We start from the raw sequence: 17829 nt of genomic DNA on the forward strand, positions 1-17829 counted from the left end.
CTGTCAACCATATTCCCCATAACGTTCATGTCTGTTTCTGGAAATGGCCTTAGTCACTGTCCCTTTGCTCCTTCTGTTGTTCCCACTAAACTCGTTTCCAATGTCTTGCCAGTTTATGACCATTTGGAATTGAAACCAAAGTCCACTTGCACTTGTTTGATGCTCTGAATACCCCCTCCCCCCGCCCCCGTTCTCTGCTTCTTCCTTCTGTGTCAAATAACCACCTGTTACTCAGAAGAGCTCTCTAGACGCCATGCCAGGTGATTGCTCACTCAGAGGGCACTCTGGTTCAACTTCCAGGTTCCCTCTTGAGGGAAAAATCCAGCATATCTTCTTTCCGATGAGAAAGCTGTGTTCCAGAATTGCTTTTCCCAAGAATTATCTGCAGTTTATCTTATCCACTCTATGCATTTGTGGCACATCTTTGGTTGATTGGCATGCACTAACTACCCACCATTTTGTATTGGCTGTTAGAGGGCCTGCCATCTCTTCAGTAATAGTGGCAGCCGTTTTGAGGCAGGGTTCAGGCATAGCTGATGTGTTAGTGAGTTGTTGATCTTCTGAATATTTAGTATTTACATAGCTGAAAAATTGTGTTTACTCCTATTCTCCAACCTAACATGGCTTTCTGGTCCTTCTCTAAGCTCGAACTACTTGTCCCAATATAGAATAATGTCTCAGCTTCACCATAGATTCTCTGCTCTGCTGTTGACCAGGAAATGTCCTTAATTGAGGAGAATCAGTGTGATGTGACCAGAACCTCATACTTCCATTTTTATAATATTTAAGGGATATCTTTGGGCAAAAAGAAAAGAGTACTACCTCTCTCTTGCCATCAGCTTTTTCTTAGATATGAACACTTTGATGGGTTTTTTTCTTGGACACTTATATAAACCAAAATTCAACTTCACCTAAATTATACATGTTATGATAGCCGTGATTTATATGTACCGAGGATCCAACTATGTCCATGTTAGTCTCTAGATCCTTCATTTCCTAAAACCACAGGCCAGAAATAAGTATATAGGCCCATCTTCTAAAGCATCTAAGCATGCAGTCCTTTATGATCTGATAACTATTTTTATTACTATCTTTTGTGAGCAAAATTAGCATGCATGATGTCTTCAAGGGCAAAGTAGCAGTATGAAAAGTTTGTGGCAAAGCTTAATGCAATTTCTATCACAATCCTATTAAAGTCTGCTTCCTTAGCCTAAGGGAAGATGAATCATTTCACAAAGATCAAAGTTTATTTTTCTAAGTGGCTGTTTTTCCCCTGAGTCATTAAAGACACTCCGTGGCCGCTTACTGATCCCCAAATGTGCCTTCTTTTCCTGACGTTGTTTCCCTTGATTTAGGAGTACTCTGTTAAGTGGCTGCCTAAATTATGTATTCACCCAACAAATAACTTATTGAGAGCCTATAATGTGCCAAGTAACGTGCTAGCTGACAAGATACTGTCCCTGTTGTCAGGAGACAGTTGTAAAAAAAGTAAATAGACAAAGAAAATCACTTAAATTTTGATAAGTGATATAAAGGAAACAAAGGATTGGGAAAGAGAAAATGGGGGAGGGAGGCAGGGAGGGAGCTAGTTTGGAAATAGAATAGCTTAGAGATGAGACCCAAAGAGCTAGCCATTTGAAGAGGGGGAGAATGTTCCAGATCTGGGATGTAGCATATGTAACACCCCCAACCCAGAAAAAAGACTTATGTGTGCGAGGAAGTGAAAACAGATTTGAAAGGCTAAAGGGAAGTAATGAGAGTCATGGGTGAGACAGGCAGTAGCCAGGGTCTGAGAATAAGGGCACAAAGCCTACACAAATTAGTGGAGTCTGGTTATCCAGAAAGCAGACTGGGATGTATTATGATGATCATCAAACAAGTCACCCAGAATTTTTTGTTTTTAACCCAGGCCCAAATCAGCTCTTGATGGTCCTGCAGAGACCCAGCTGTGGGCCTTTTGGGGCAGACAAGGCATTTGGATTTTTATTCTCAGTGCTCTGAGCAAATGTCAGATAGGTTCTTGTAGGAAGGAGTGAGACGGTTTGATCAATGTTTTGAGATTCTTTCTGTTTTGTGGAGAATAGACTGAAGGAGGACAGGCATCAAGGTAAGGAAGAATAAAAGTAGTTTTCATTTCCCTACATTTTGATATTTCACTTTAAGGGAGCTTGATTCTCCAATTTTGGGGTATAGATAACAAGAGAAAAGAAAAACTGAGAAAATGCCGTCCTAGCTTTCTCCCTGCCTGCATTGCATCTCTTTCTTCCTTCTTTCCTTCTTTCTTATTGAGTGCTGTGTTTCCCTGACAATAAGACCTAGCCAGACCATCAGCTCTAATGCGTCTTTTGGAGCAGAAGTTAATATAAGACCCGGTCTTCTATAATATAATGTAATGTAGGACCGGGTCTTATATTACTGTTTGCTCCAAAAGACAGATTAGAGCTGATGGTCTGCTTTGGTCTTATTTCCGGGAAGCAAGGTGGTAGCTATGGATGCACAGCATGTCTGTTACTTTTCAACTCACGTCCAACGCTGCACAGGACATTAAGCTAAAGTAAGTATTTGGGAAACTGTGTTCTTCAATTGCATTAGATTGTAAACAATCCAGACACTAAGAGGATGAGATTTTGTTTGCGCATTGACTAGGTTAAAATGTATTTTTTTTTTTTAAAAAAAAGAATGAGGTAGAAATGAGCTATCAAGCCATGAAAAGACATGGAAGAAATGCATTTCACTATATGAAAGAAGCCAATCTGAAAAGGCTACGTACTATATGAGGCCAATTATATGACATCCTGGTAAAGGAAAACCTACGGAGATAGTCAAAAGATCGGTAGTTGCCAGGGTTTAGGGGTGAGGAAAGCATAAATAGGTGAAGCACAGAGGATTTTTAGGCCAGTGAAAATACTCGATGATAGTGTAATGATGGGTACATGTCATTAAACATTGTTCCAACACTAGAATACATAACACCAAGAGCGAATCCTAATGTAAACTATGGGCTTTGGGTGATTATGAAGCGTCAATGTAGGTTCATCAATTGTAACACGTACGCCTCTGCTGGGGTATGTTGTCAGTGGAAGCAGGCAGAGGGTGTATAGGAAGTCTTTGTGCCGTCTCAGTGTTGATGTGAACCTAATAAGGGAAACACACACACACACACACACACACAAACCCTTAAATAAAAAGCATGATGTGAGGGGCTCAAAGTTCTTAAATCCCTCCTGATGAACACTTTCAGAGTTCTTTTTATCTGAGGTTTTATTTGATTTTGAGTTGTTGACTCTTTTTGGATCGTAACCACTACATCACTGAATAAATTTATCCAGGGCACTAATCTAGGCCACTAATCTGGTGCCACAAGTTGGATTTTTAACTTTTCAAAAACTTTATCTTTGATATTTATATTAATTTTTCCATTAGACTTAACTAATTCGTGGAAACAACTTATATTCCCCTAACAAATGTGAACTCTTAAAATAGGCCTCTTATTATTAAGAATTTGGGTAATTTAGTAACTTGGGAAATTAATAAGAACTCAATTTGAAGTTTTGACTAAAAGACAAAGATTTTTATATAGAACCCTCTGACCTGACAATTACTTCTTTACAAACACTTATTTTTCCTGGATGGGGGAAGTTGGTTGGGAATAGAGTATTTCCTGGTGTTCTGAGAGACTAACTCTTGCATTTTCACCTGAAACTAATACTTGTGCGTGTGTGTGTGTGTGTGTAATAAATGCTGTTTGAAGGAAATGTTGGCACTTGTCATGGCGTGGGGAGAGAAGCTGGGTTAGGGACACAAAAATGCTTACATTGGATTCCAGCCGTGAAAGAAGTCATCATATCACTTGCTCTGGCTGGGATCAGAGACCTCTGTCCTGAGTGCCACGTGCTGCCCCCAATGTGCATGGGTGACAAGGTCCACACGGCTGCTTTGGTAGGCAACCTGTTCTAGGAGCTTGAAGGGCAGAAGGACATGGGCTCCAGTGGCAAACCCTCCCAGAGCTGAGACATCCCCGCTAGGTCTCATCCACCCTTTCCAACCTGTCCTGGGTTCTTACCCTTTCTGACTGGGAACTATCTGTTTGGGAACTCTTCCCAAACAGAACTAGCCCCCCTTGTTCTACCCCCAGCCCCATAGGCTCCCAGAACCCCCTTCCCTACTTGGAACAGGAATTCTGTCTCCTCAAATGTTAGCATGTGAACCTCAGCAATAATTGAGTCCTTTTCCTCCATACAAATGAATGCAATTTGTTTTAGGGTTTTGTAGCTTATCCATGGACAACTCATATCTACCCATAGCCAGTTCTTTTCCAATGCCACCAATTCTTTGGTAGGTTCCTTGGTACTACATATAAACCTGATGTCAACCCCATTTCTGTGGAGAGCTCTAGGTACCAGATTCCATACATTCCTGGGCATGTGGGATCTGCCTAGTAAGCCTGCTGTCCAAAACTTCCCAGAGCATAGCTGTTATTCCCTTCTGCCACCCATGTGCCCACAAGCATGTTCACTAAAGCAGGGAAGCTTCAGCCTTCTTTGTGCTGGTAGCCGCTTTTATTTCCCAACCTATTTTCCTTTGAAAAAACCTGGAGTAGCCATTGTTTTGGGTAGCGTTGTTCCCACTAAGGAGGACTGCCTGATACGGTTTAGAACTGCCTTTGGCAACTTGTTTCCTTTTTTAAAACAATTTTTATGTTATCAAACATATATGTAAATAGGTATGTCAAATAGATTCATAAGGCTGTTAATGAAAAACTGTAGCCCTCTCTCCCCATTGTTCTGCAGAGTCGTTTTTAAAGCTTTCATCTATTCTAGTCATCACCGGATTTCAAAATAACATGCTTAAATTCTTATTTATTGATTTTTAATTTTAATTTATTCATTTCTTGATGTGAAAAAATTAGAATTTAGGGCTCTTGCACCCCTCCTCCACAGCCACATAGTCTTCTTCTTTAACTATCTTCCTAGTACAGTTGTATCATGATTTTTGGTTAAATCAATGTTCAGTTTTACATTAATATATGTCTTATTTATAGCTGAGCCTCTTGTTTTTAGTATTCTATGGTGTCCTTTCTTGTACAACAATACTTTATTTTTGGACATCTTGAGTCTCCTCCCATTTGACAGTAGAGATACCATGTAAGTCAGAATTAATAAATATCTGTCTATATTCCAGACTGAAATAATATATTTTCATCCCACAATGCAGTCATAATGCTAATATAAAATAATATTATATATTGTCATAATGCTATTATAAAATAATATAACACAATATACTTAGTAATACTAATGTAAATGTTAATATAATTAGTGCTGATAATACTAATTATTATTAATATAAAAATAATGCTACTGTGTTTCCCCAAAAATAAGACCTAGCCAGACAATCAGCTTTAATGCACCTTTTGGAGCAAAAATTAATATAAGACCTGGTCTTATAGTATAGTAAAATAACACCGGGTATTATATTACATTATATTATATAATATAACATTATAATATAATATAATATCGGGTCTTATATTAATTTTTGCTCCAAAAGACGCATTAGACCTGATTGTCCGGCTAGGTCTTATTTTCGGGGAAACAAGCTATTATCATTTTTAATATATATACATATATACATGTATGTATGTATATATGTACATGTATGTATGTATATATGCATTTTTCCCTGTCTCTCTTCTTTTTTCTTTTCCCTGCCCTACTTTTCCTCACTTTTTCCATTTTTCTGTATTGATTTTGTTTTGTTTTTGTATTTTGGTATGTTTGCCTGTGTTGACTGTTGGTTATCGGTTGTTTCTACATGTGAGTGTATTGGGTTTTTAATTTGTTGTTATTATTGTTGTGCTTGTTGATTTGTTCTGAAATCGCCCCACACCAGGGCCCAGCACAAGAGGTGCATGACTCAACACACCCAGACACCAACTCTAGACCAAACCAGAGTACTACCAGGTTTGACCTACAAGTGACACACCCAGAGGGAAGTCTCTACAGGCACAAGACGCCATAGGGGCCAAGCCTCACCTGAGGGGTCAACCCTCACACAGCAGCTCATCCACTGTGAGCATAGCCAATTCTCACAATTAGTCAACCTAGTCTACTGACAAGCCAAAAGCAATTAAAGCTCAACTTTAACAGGAGAATACACACAACACAAGGGTCACCTCTGGAGCACACGCACAGGAGAATAGGGAAGCAATGCAATTGAAATATAAAGGACACATACTAGATAAGACCAACGCAGCAAAGACTGAGAACCCTAGGGGATCTACCTAATACATCGAAGCAAACACAGAGAGTCAGCCAGAAGGGGGAAACAAAGAAACATGTCCCAAATAAAAGAATAGAAGAAAACTCCAGAATTGGAACTAAATGAAATAGAGGTAACCAACCTATCAGAAACAGAGTTAAGAACACTGATGGTGAGAAAGTTAAGGAGCTTAGTGATGACATAAAGAAGGATAGAGAAATCGTAATAAACAACTAGTTAGGACTAAAGAATACAATAATTAAAATAAGGAACACACTTGAAGGAATTACCAGCAGGTTAGATGAGGCAGAGGATCCAATCAGCGATTTAGAATACAAGTTAGAGGAGATCACTCAAGTCGAACAACAAAAAGAAAATAGAATAAAAACAATGAAAATGGTTTAAGAGACCTGTGGTATAACATTAAGCGTAACAACATACGCATCATAGGAATACGAAAAGGAGAAGAGAGGAAGCAAGGGATTGAGAACATATTTGAAGTAATAATGACAGAAAATTTCCCTAACCTGGTGAAAGAAATTGACATACAAGCCCGGGAAGTGCAGAGAGTACCAACTAAGATGAACCCAAACAGGTTCACATCAAGAAACATAGTTAAAATGGCAAAGGTTAAAAACAAAGAGAATCTTAAAAGCAGCAAGAGAAAGACAGCAGGTTACATACAAGGGAACTCCCATAAGACTATCAAATGACTTTTCTACAGACACTTTGCAGGCCAGGAGGAAGTGGCAGGAGGTATTCAAAGTGATGAAAAACAGAGGCCTACAATCTAGATTGCTTTATCCAACAAGGCTATCATTTAACATTGAAGGAGAGATAAAAAGCTTCCCAGGAAAGGATAAGCTAAAGGAATTTATTACCACCAAGCCAACAATGCAGGAAATGTTAAAGGGTTTCTGTAAGCAGAAGAAAGACGAAAACAATCTAATTAATGAAGACCAGAAATACAAATAACAAAATGGCTATAACTATGTACCTATCAATAATCACTTTAAATGTAAATGGATTAAATGCTGCATTCAAAAGACATAGGTTGGCTGGGTGCATAAGAAAACAAGATCCTTGCATATGCTGTATACAAGAGACTCACCTCAGATCAGAAGATCAGATCAGGCTGAAAGTGAAGGGCTGAAATAAGATATTTCATGCAAATGGAAATGATAAAAAACAGGAGTAACAATAATTATATCTGACAAAATACACTTTAAAATGAAGAATACATTAGAAGACAAAAATGGGCACTACATAATAATAAAGGGATCAATCCAACAAGAGGACATAACCTTTGTAAATATCTATGCAACCAGTATAGTAACACCTAAATATACGAAACAGATATAGACTCACATAAAGACAGAGATCAACAGTAACACTATCATAGTAGGGGACTTCAACACACCATTGACAACAATTTTTGGTCCTCCAGACAGAAAATCAGTATAGAAACAATGGCCTTAAATGACACATTGGACCAGTTGGATTTAATCGATATTTTTATAGCATTTCACTGCAAAGCTGCAGAATACACATTCTTCTCAAGCGACCATGGACCATTTCCAAGATAGATCACATGTTAGGCCACAAAACAAGTCTCAATAAATCTAAGAAAATTGAAATCATATCAAGTGTCTTCTCTGACCATAGTGATATGAAATTAGAAATCAATTACAAGAAAAAAATGGAAGACACACAAATACATGGAGGCTGAATAACATGTTACTAAATAATGAATGGGTCAACAATGAGACCAAGAAGGAAATCAAAAGATATCTCGAGATAAACTAAAATGGAAACACAATGACCCAAAATCTATGGGCTGCAGTGAAATCACACCTAAGGGAAATTCATAGCAATGCAGGCCTACCTAAAGAAACAAACAAACAAAACAATCTCAAATCAACGGTTTATCTTTACACTTAAGGGATCTGGAAAAAGAAGAGCAAAATAAGCCCAAAGGGAGTACGAGGAACGAGATTATAAAGATCAACTGGAAATAAATGAAATAGAGACCAAAAAAGCAACAACAACAACAACAAAAAATCAATGAAACTAAGAGCTGGTTTTTTGAGAAGATAAAATCGACAAACGTTTTGCCAGACTCATCAATAAAAAAGAGAGGACCCAAATTAATAAAATCAGGAATGAAAGAGGAGAAGTGACAACAGACACTACAGAAATACAACAAATCTTAAGAAATTGCTATAAGTAACTATACGCCAACAAATTAGACAATCAGGAAGAAATGGATAATTTTCTAGAAGCATACAACCTTCCAAGGCTAACTCAAGAAAAAATGGAAAACCTGAATAGACTAATTACTACCAGGGACATTGAATCAGTAATCATCAAGCTCCCAACAAACAAAAGCCCTGGACCAGATGGTTTTACAGGTGAATTTTACAAAACATTCAAAAAAGAATCCACCTATTCTCAAACTACTCCAAAAAATCCAGAAGGAGGGAAGGCTCACAAACACTTTTTACGAGGCCACTATCATCCTCATCCCAAAATCAGACAAAGACGCCACAAAAAAAGAAAACTACAGGCCGATATCTCTAATGAACATAGATGCAAAAATCCTCAACAAAATATTAGCAAACAGAATTCAGCAATACATTAAAAAGATGATCATCATACACCATGATCAAGTGGGATTCATCCCTGGTATGCAAGGGTAGTTCAACATCCGCAAATCAATTAATGTGATACACCACATTAATAAAGTGAAAAAAAATCATACGATCATATCAATAGATGCAGAAAAAGCATCTGACAAAATTCAGCAGCGATTTATGATAAAATCTCTTAAGAAAATGGGAATAGAGGGAACATACCTCATCATAATAAAGGCCATATATTATAAACCCACAGCGAACAATCATACTCAATTAGGAAAAGCTAAAACCATTCCCCTTAAGATCCGGAACAAGGCAAGTTTGCCCACTTTCTCCACTTCTACTCAACATAGTGCTGGAAGTTCTAGCCACAGCAATCAGACAAGAAAAAGAAATAAAAGGCATCCAAATTGGTAAGGAGGAAGTAAAATTGTCATTATATGCAGATGACATGATACTTTATATAGAGAACCCCAAAGACTTCACCAAAAAACTGTTAGAACTGATAAATGAATTTAGTAAAGTAGCAGGATACAAAATTAATATTCAGAAATCAGTTGCATTGTATACACCAGTAAGAAACTATCAGAAGGAGGAATTAAGAAAACAGTCCCATTTACAATTGCTTCAAAGACTATAAAATACTTAGGAATAAATTTAACCAAAGAAGTAAAAGATCTGTACTCAGAAAATTATAAGACACTGAAGAGAGAAATTAAAGAAGATACAAATAGATGGAAACACAAACCATGCTCATGGATAGGAAGAATTAATATAGTGAAAATGTCCATACGGCCTAAGGCAATATACAGATTCAATGCAATTCCTATCAAACTACCAAGGACGTTTTTCAAAGAAATAGAACATATAATCGTAAAATTTATAGGAAACCATAAAAGACCCCAGATAGCCACGGCAATCTTGAGAAATAAGAACAAAGTGGGAGGTATAACGATGACTGACATCAAATTATACTACAAGGCTGTCGCGTCCAGCGCAACACGGGCAGTGAGGATGCAAGAAGGGGCGGTTTGGGTTAAGTTTTTAAGAAAGAAACAAACAGAGACTTAATGCTGTTAAATCTCTCAGAAGTCTAGGGGTCTCTCAGTCTCAGAGGACTGGAGCCCCGAACAAAGCCGACTGGAGGCTTTTATTGACCAGTATGTAAGGGAGTAACAGTGTTTTATGGCACGGTCTGTGAGACTCATTCATCATATAAACATCCCAAGCCAGTTTATCTTATTCTTTAAACAGCCGAGGTACAAGTTCCCACTATATCTTATTTAAGGCAAATATCTTCTCAGTGTTAAGTCTCTCAGATATTAGAGATAACTGGTCTTCGTTCTCCTCATTACTTTTCTAACTGACAGCTGTGAGGGAAAAGCCAGAGCCGGCAACAGACTTTCCCAAGCAGGGGGAAGGGGAGGCAAGGCCCTTTCCCATATTAGTTTAAGGCAGCTCATTGGGGGTCCCCACTCGGTTCTGCCTGGCTTAGGTTGTATCTCCCGTGAGATATCTTACCCGTCTTTGGCTGCAAACCATCTTTTGGGGACCAGACAGAGAGACATAAGGTGTAAACACAAGGATGGAACAGAGTCCCAGAAAGGCACAATCTCACAGACTCTTCTTTCCTTAAGGAAAGACATGGAGGGATGGTGGGCTAGGCTGTTGTGCGACTACACAAGGCTTTAGTAATCAAAAAGCATGGTGCTAGCACAAAAACAGACACATAGATCAATGGAACAGAATAGAAAGCCCAGAAATAAATCCATGCCATTTAATTTACGACAATGGAAGCAAGAATTTACATTGGGGTAAAGACATCCTTATCTCAAAGGGTCATGTTCAAGATTGGGGCCAGGTAGGGAACAATGAATGAGTCCCAGTGGCTCTTCTCTGCTCATAAAACCCAATGGTATTTCTGAGGTGAATGTCTAAACAATAGTCAAGTCTCTTTGACCTTCAAAAAATCATCACTATTTCTTAACCTCTGTCCTATCAGTGAAATGTTTTATATGTCAGCTACTGCTATCATAGGTCTAAGGTATGTAAACATTACTGGGGAGGGTACTCACTGAACCCTTATGGGAGTTGATGGTGTTTCTTAAGGAGACTTGGGAAGAGCTTTAGAAGACCTTGTACTTACTGTACAGCAGTCCCTAACATTTACATAGCACATTACAGTTGACTCTTCTCATTTATTTCTCAAAACACCCATCTAGTAAACATCCATCTAAAATATTTATTATAAATGAAGAAACCTCAGAGAAGTTAAATGACTTTCAAAGGATATTTGACTAGAAAGTAGCAGAACCAAGGTTGAAGGCTTCATAATCTCACTCCAAGCTGAGCTGTTTTCTCCAGTTCTTCATGAAATTTTCCTGCTCTTTATACTCTCTATGTGGTTTGTATCTTCTAAGGCTTCAAGTACTCCTTTATGGCTCCAGCCCTTCCCTTCTTCTCTTTAGCTGCAGACCCACATTTCTTGCTTTTCGCTGAGCACTTGTCTTCACTTAGATGTACGTTCCATGACTTCTTAAAACTCATGTCCAACACTAAATTCATTAGCTTCCTAAATAAACCTCATATTATATTCCTCACATCAGTTCATAGACTCTACGCCTCCCAACTTGAAAATGCTGCTTCTATCCTTCCCTGATCCGTCCTTCACACCGTACTTTCATCTGGCCCCTGTATGGTGCAACATTGTACAATTGATCTTCTTTTAAAATCTTTGCTGTCATTGCCTGAATCATCTTTGTATCTTGCTTCTACTATTGTTAGAACCCCATAGGTCATCTCCCTATGGCAGGTAGCTCACTTTTATCCTCTTTCTTGCTAAATTAAATCCCTCCCTCACAGTGCCATCAGAGTTTTCTTACCCAGGTAAAAATCTCATCATCCCACTTCCCCACTTAAATCTTCCATTGATTTCCCCAGTCACCTATCATCACATCTGTGAAATAGCCTGGATTCTGCTGTTGGTTAGGATTTATTTCCTTTTTTGTGCTTTCATAGCCGTCCATCCACATCTCCATGTTTGCTATTGTGGAGTGTTCTGATAATTTCCTTGTGTAGCTGTCTATTTGAGTTGCTCAGTGGCTGGGTTATATCTTAACCTAGCTGACCTCGCCCCAGGGGAATGGGGGATATTTAGCCAGTCAGTAGGTGTTCAGCAATGATTTTAGAGTATATAAACCTTGTAATTAGACTCTAATCAGCGTAAAATGTGAATCCTGTGTGCTACATAAATTGACATTTATGTGTTTTTAATACTTGTGGATTTTAATTTTTATGGTTTCCTTGTCAAACTTCATTTGAAAATTGTGATCTAACTCAAATAATCTAAGGGGAAAATTATGTATCCTTCTCTGGTCCTGCCTGGTTAGAGCAGAGAGTTTGCTGGGTGGCTTAATCTGTGGTTGAAGTGATACAGTAGGTAATAGAAAAGAAATGGATTTACATTCAGATCATCCCTAAAATCAGATATAGTGGTAGCAGCAGCCTTTCCAGATGAGAATCTGGGGCAACCTGGAAGATTGGATCAATTATAGAGGTGAATGTATGTGAGCAAAGTGGCAGATACCTGCTGTACCTAGAGTTCCCCTGCCTCCCATTTTGCTATTATTTCTTTCACAATATTCACTCATTCTCTACCATTCTTTTTTCCTCATTCCCTGCGGGTTAAAATTTCTTTCTTTCCCTCTTGCCCTACAGTGAAGCCAGGGCCCAGATTTAGTATTAGTCCATTCTTCTCTGAACTTTGCCTTATACACCTAATGACTGTATAGCTTTAACATGCTCTTTTTTTGTGAACTCATGGTCAGCTTGTAATATTCTGGGAGACAACACATTAATCATTCCCATAGAACTTGCCATTTTCTTTGCTTTTCCAAGCCCTTCTTCCCCTTTTCCTTATGAGGACCTAAATGTAGTTTCCTTTTTCTTTAGCAGGTGTTTTTGGATGAGAAGTATATAGGAGTCCTGGATCATTCCACTAATCAGCTGACAATTCCAAGGAAAAATGTATATAATCCAGTGTTAATGGACTAATAATTCTAGTGCCTTCCTAGGCCCTGCGCTCAATTGTATGTGTGGTCTGGCCCCCTGATAGCCTATTTCTCTTCTACTACCCTTGGCATTGCCTTGCTTAGGAGCCAGTCAGGGATGAGGGAGAGCTGTGTTTATCTCTGAGGTACAGTTGTATATGATTTGGGTGAGCAGAGGATTTCCACGTTGGATATTTGCTGCTCAAAAAACTCTGGATTGTCACCATCTTTGATAGAGTCTCTGGTAAAATATGCAAGTCACTCTTATTTTCTGAAAGGCTCAGGAAGGGGACGTGGCAGGGACCAGGAACCCAAAGGGTTGGCTTGACCCAGAGCTGGAGGTCTATAGGCCTGCTCTCCGACAATCACTCTGCTTATACCTAACAGTTTCATGGGAGACCTAGAAGGTCTACAGAAAAGTGCCTGAGTGGTCCCCACTCTGGCTGGTCTGTTTTGGACAGGGTTTCAAGAATTCCCTGACATTGAAGATCTTGGTGGAGAATCAAGGTGACTTGCCTATGGGAAGGATATCAATAATGAGAAAGAGGTGGGAGAAACTTGAGATCTTGAGGCACCAAATTCTTGTTACTCTTATCCCTGGGCTGAGAAAAGTTATGGCCAGGTATATGGTTTGGAAGAGAGCAGAACCTCCCAACCAATGAGACATCTGTGTAGAAGGCATGCTTTGATGGGAAAGGATGATGATGCCTTTTTCCTAAGGTTCCCAGAGTGTGTTATCTAATTACCAAGCCAGCGCACTGCCGTCCCTCTTCTGGGAGGGTTTTGAAGAAAGCTGTGGAAATGCCCTTGAAGGATAAAATATTTAGTCTCTCCCTCGGAACTTTGATTTTTCCTTCTTTGGAGATCAGTGCCTGTGTCCTGTCATTTCCTTGGTCTTCCCCTGGATTCCTGGGCACAGAGTCCCACACATTTTCCTTCTCCTGCTGCAAGTGCTTTGACCTATTCAAGAGTTAAATTTAGCTTGAGCCACTCTACTGGGGAGATCGGGCAGGACTTGCAGTGACTTATGCACTGTTAATATGGAATATGGGCACCACTCTCTGAGGTACATGTGTACCCAGAAGGAAGAATCTGTGTAGGTCTTTGCAGAAACCTTCTATCTAATGAGACCAGGAAAGCATCCTCCTTCAGGGGGAGCCCTGTCCATAGCCCATTTGCATCTCTGCATCCTTTCCAGCTTTTTCATGTTCCCTTTCTTCCCTCTTCTACAGGTTTAACTGGGGATATCTATCTGAACTATTCTCCATTAAGAAGATTTAAAATTTATAGTCTGGAGATGAGCACTAAATTCCTATGAAGGTAGTTACCAGGCCATTGACTCAAGGTGATTGGCCAAAGATGGTAGCTATTTAGAGATAGAAAGAAGCTCAGACTAACCCCTTTGGTTTTCAGATAAGAGATCAAGATCCAGAAAATTGAAGGAAATGAACCCAAGTTTTGTAGTTGTCTGGCGTAGAATGGTGACCATCCCCTCATTCACCCAACTCCTGATAAGCTGTTTTATTTACTGCATCGTGCACCCTGAATGGCATATGCCTGTGCTACAGGAGAGATGCCTTGCTCTGGCAGAAAAGAGACTTACCTCAAAAGTCACAACTGATACATAAAGAAGGGCCTGACCTTTCCACTGGTGTTTGACACTCATAGGCACATCCTGAGAATTGGTAATTACCCCAAGAGACACCTTCATAAAACTGGAGGTTAGTGACATTTCTCCCCTGCCCATGTGCCCCCAACCTCCCCTCCCAAAATAATCTTTTTCTCAAAGTGCATGTGTAACTGTGTAAGCAAATCTGGACTTCCAGGGAATTCAGTCACTCTGCAGCTGTCTGGGAGGTGGCCCTTCCCTGTTGACTAGGGTGTTGGGGTGGAAGATGAGCAAATGTGACAGAGACATGAGATGTGTGCTCTAGTATGGACAGCTGTAGAATCCACAGGAATTTAGTGAGTGTGATCCACTAGTCCCCAGACATAATCCAAGATATTGAGACCCTAAGCTCCCAACCTGTGTTGGGGATGTTGTAGATGAGAGTCCAATGCACACTTTCTGCCCCACCTGAAATTCTACAACTCTCCCTAAGTTTTGGGCCTAGTGTGTTCTGATGGATACCTTATGGTAAATGAAAATGCCCTTCCCTGACTTGGGACAAATACAGGAAGATGATACAGTTTCCTCCTTGGTGAGGCCTGCATGTTGAGCCAACACTAGGCCTTGGGCAGTAGCACAGAACTCTCCAGATCACTTCCCACCTGGTACCTTAGTTGGTAATCCATTCTGTGTGAGTATGGCTAGGTGTATGATCTGGTGTGTTCATGGTATATGAAGGGTGTGTGTGTGTATCTTCACCCCTTATATCTTTGCCTCTAGAACTCAGATCTTGAATCTCCCATTCTAATCTTTTTCAGAGCTGGACGAAAGGAGTAATATTCATCAATAGACAAAACCTGGGACGCTACTTTAATATAGGTCCCCAAGAGACGCTCTACCTTCCAGGACCCTGGCTTCAACTTGGATCAAATAAGGTGAACTCCCCGCATTGCACCTCCCACCTCCCAGTCCACTTTGCTTGGACTCTACCTTGTCTCAGAGGCAGAATTTGAATCTCATGGATCCCCATCTTCTTGACAGATCATTGTGTTTGAGGAATATAAAGCTGGCCCAGAGATCCAGTTCACGGACTACTCTCTTCTAGGTATGATGTTCTGGGGGGTAATCTGCAGCATCTGGGACAATCTTTTTGGATCTTTCTAGTTGAGATAGGGATAAAGAAGGCAGAATGTACATTATTTCCCAGGAACTGAACCCTTCCTCACTGCCCTTGCATGATAGCCAGATTTTCTCTTATACCTATCACAGCTCCACTCATCACCTCCCATTTTAGGATGACTTAACTAGCCAACTCCTCTAACATCCTTAACCCAATTCCCTCAGCCTCCCTTCCTTCTGGACATTTCCACTGTACTTTCTGGATTCCTGTCTCATTGTAAACCAAGGTCCCAACATCTTCCACTACTTGACTTTTCTGCAACTTATATTTCCTACTGCTCTTTTTTTATTATTATTAAATTTATTGGGGTGACAATTATTAGTAAATTTACATAGATTTCAGGTGTACAATTCTGTTCTCCTTCCATCACCATATATTTGATCCCCCTTACCCTCATCTCCCGTAAGACCTGACACAATAAACTGCATAGAAGAAAACATAGGTACTAAACTTATGGACCTTGGATTCAAAGAGCATTTTATGAATTTTACTCCAAAGGCAATGGAAGTAAAAACTAAAATAAATGAATGGGATTATATGAAACTGAAAAGCTTCTGCACAGCAAAAGAAACTATTGACAAAATAAAGAGGCAACCAACTAAATGGGAGAAGATTTTTGCAAACAGTGCCTCCGATAAGGGGCTAACATCCAAAATATACAAGGAACTCATGAAACTCAACAACAAAAAAACAAACAACCCAATTGAAAAATGGACAGAGGACCTGAAGAGACATTTCTCCAAAGAGGACATACAAATGGCAAGTAGACATATGAAAAAATGCTCAACATCGCTAATCATCAGAGAAATGCAAATGAAAACCACCATGAGATATCACATCCTACTGCTCTTTTAAAAAATTATTATTTTTTTTATTTTTCAATTACAGGTGACATACAATATTATATTAGTTTCAGGTGTAGAACGTAGTGGTTAGGCATTTATATAATTTACAAAGTGATGCCCCTGAGTCTCATACTGTCATTTTTGATAATTCCAAGGCACTTTCTTCAGGACCCTTTCTCAGGTTGCCATAATCAGGGAATGTGTGACCCAGCCCCAATAGGTGGAAGTGTTGCAGCCTTTCTGTGCCTGCGGATAGTGGGTGTCTGGTGTCTATGTGCCTAGCCTCTCTTGCTCCATACTCCCTTCCTTAGAATCTTAGTGGGACTGATAAGCTGCCCTTCCTCCCCACCTACAACTGTGGCATGTAATAGACTGATCAGACTTTCTTTTCCAGGATATTGAACCTTGAGTGGTGTGACACAAAGTAGGAAATTGATTGAGCTGAATCATGTCAAGAGTGGGGTTGTGAGTAACCTACCAGTCCTGACACCTAAGTCGCTGAAACTATTGGCTTCTCTGTTTATCCCAAGCCTTGCTTTGGGTCCACCATCCTCTTCCTAACCTGCCGGTACATTCCTCTTCTTGTATAAATTAGCTAACCTGTCTGTTTCTGATACTTACAAAAAAATAAATTGTACTCAGTGTATACCTTTATCATATTGCAACAATAAAAGCTGTTTGATGACCAAATAAAATGTTGAATAAAATGAGAACATGCTCAGAGTACTTGACCCCACAAATGTAAACCTGAAGCAAATATGATATTTCCAAGAAATCAAATAAAATATAACAGGTAATGAAGGAAATGGCAGGCAGTTCACATGTACTTTGTTTTCAGTGTAAAAAAAAAAAGTATTTTCCTTTTACTCCTTAATGCTTGTCAGATACTCAGGTGAAAATCTGCTCCTTTGAGACTTGTGCCAACCAACTGCCCTATCCAGTGCCTCTCATTGCTTTACCATTCTTTACCCACCTCCTGGTTACCATCTTTGGCACCTGATTCACAGCTCTTCTTTATTCCCTGTTCTACTCCCGATCCTCCTATGTGTGGCTGCAACCCTTCAGAGCCATAGCAAAGGACAGAGAGCCATCTAAGTTCTCGGAGTGAATCAACTTGGTGGCACAGCACGAGCAGGCAGAGGGAAGAACTACGGCGCTTCACTTTTTCAAGCCTCTGCAAATCCCAGCACCTTGTAAACAGGCCTTGGGCTTAGCTGACAGGATTCTCGGGAGCTTGGAAGGGTGGGTC

General features: G+C 39.7%; 1 long non-coding RNA gene across 1 annotated transcript; it reads left to right on the plus strand.

The window, feature by feature from the left end:
• The first annotated feature begins 13982 nt into the window (after positions 1 to 13982).
• LOC308492283 lies at positions 13983 to 17280 on the plus strand. The gene is made up of 3 exons (XR_013992494.1): positions 13983 to 15490; positions 15597 to 15660; positions 16234 to 17280. It is a non-coding gene; the product is annotated as an uncharacterized lncRNA (long non-coding RNA).
• The last annotated feature ends 549 nt before the right edge of the window (positions 17281 to 17829 follow it).

Source organism: Rhinolophus hipposideros, assembly GCF_964194185.1.
Source record: "Rhinolophus hipposideros genome assembly, chromosome: 24".
Lineage (NCBI taxonomy): Eukaryota > Metazoa > Chordata > Mammalia > Chiroptera > Rhinolophidae > Rhinolophus > Rhinolophus hipposideros.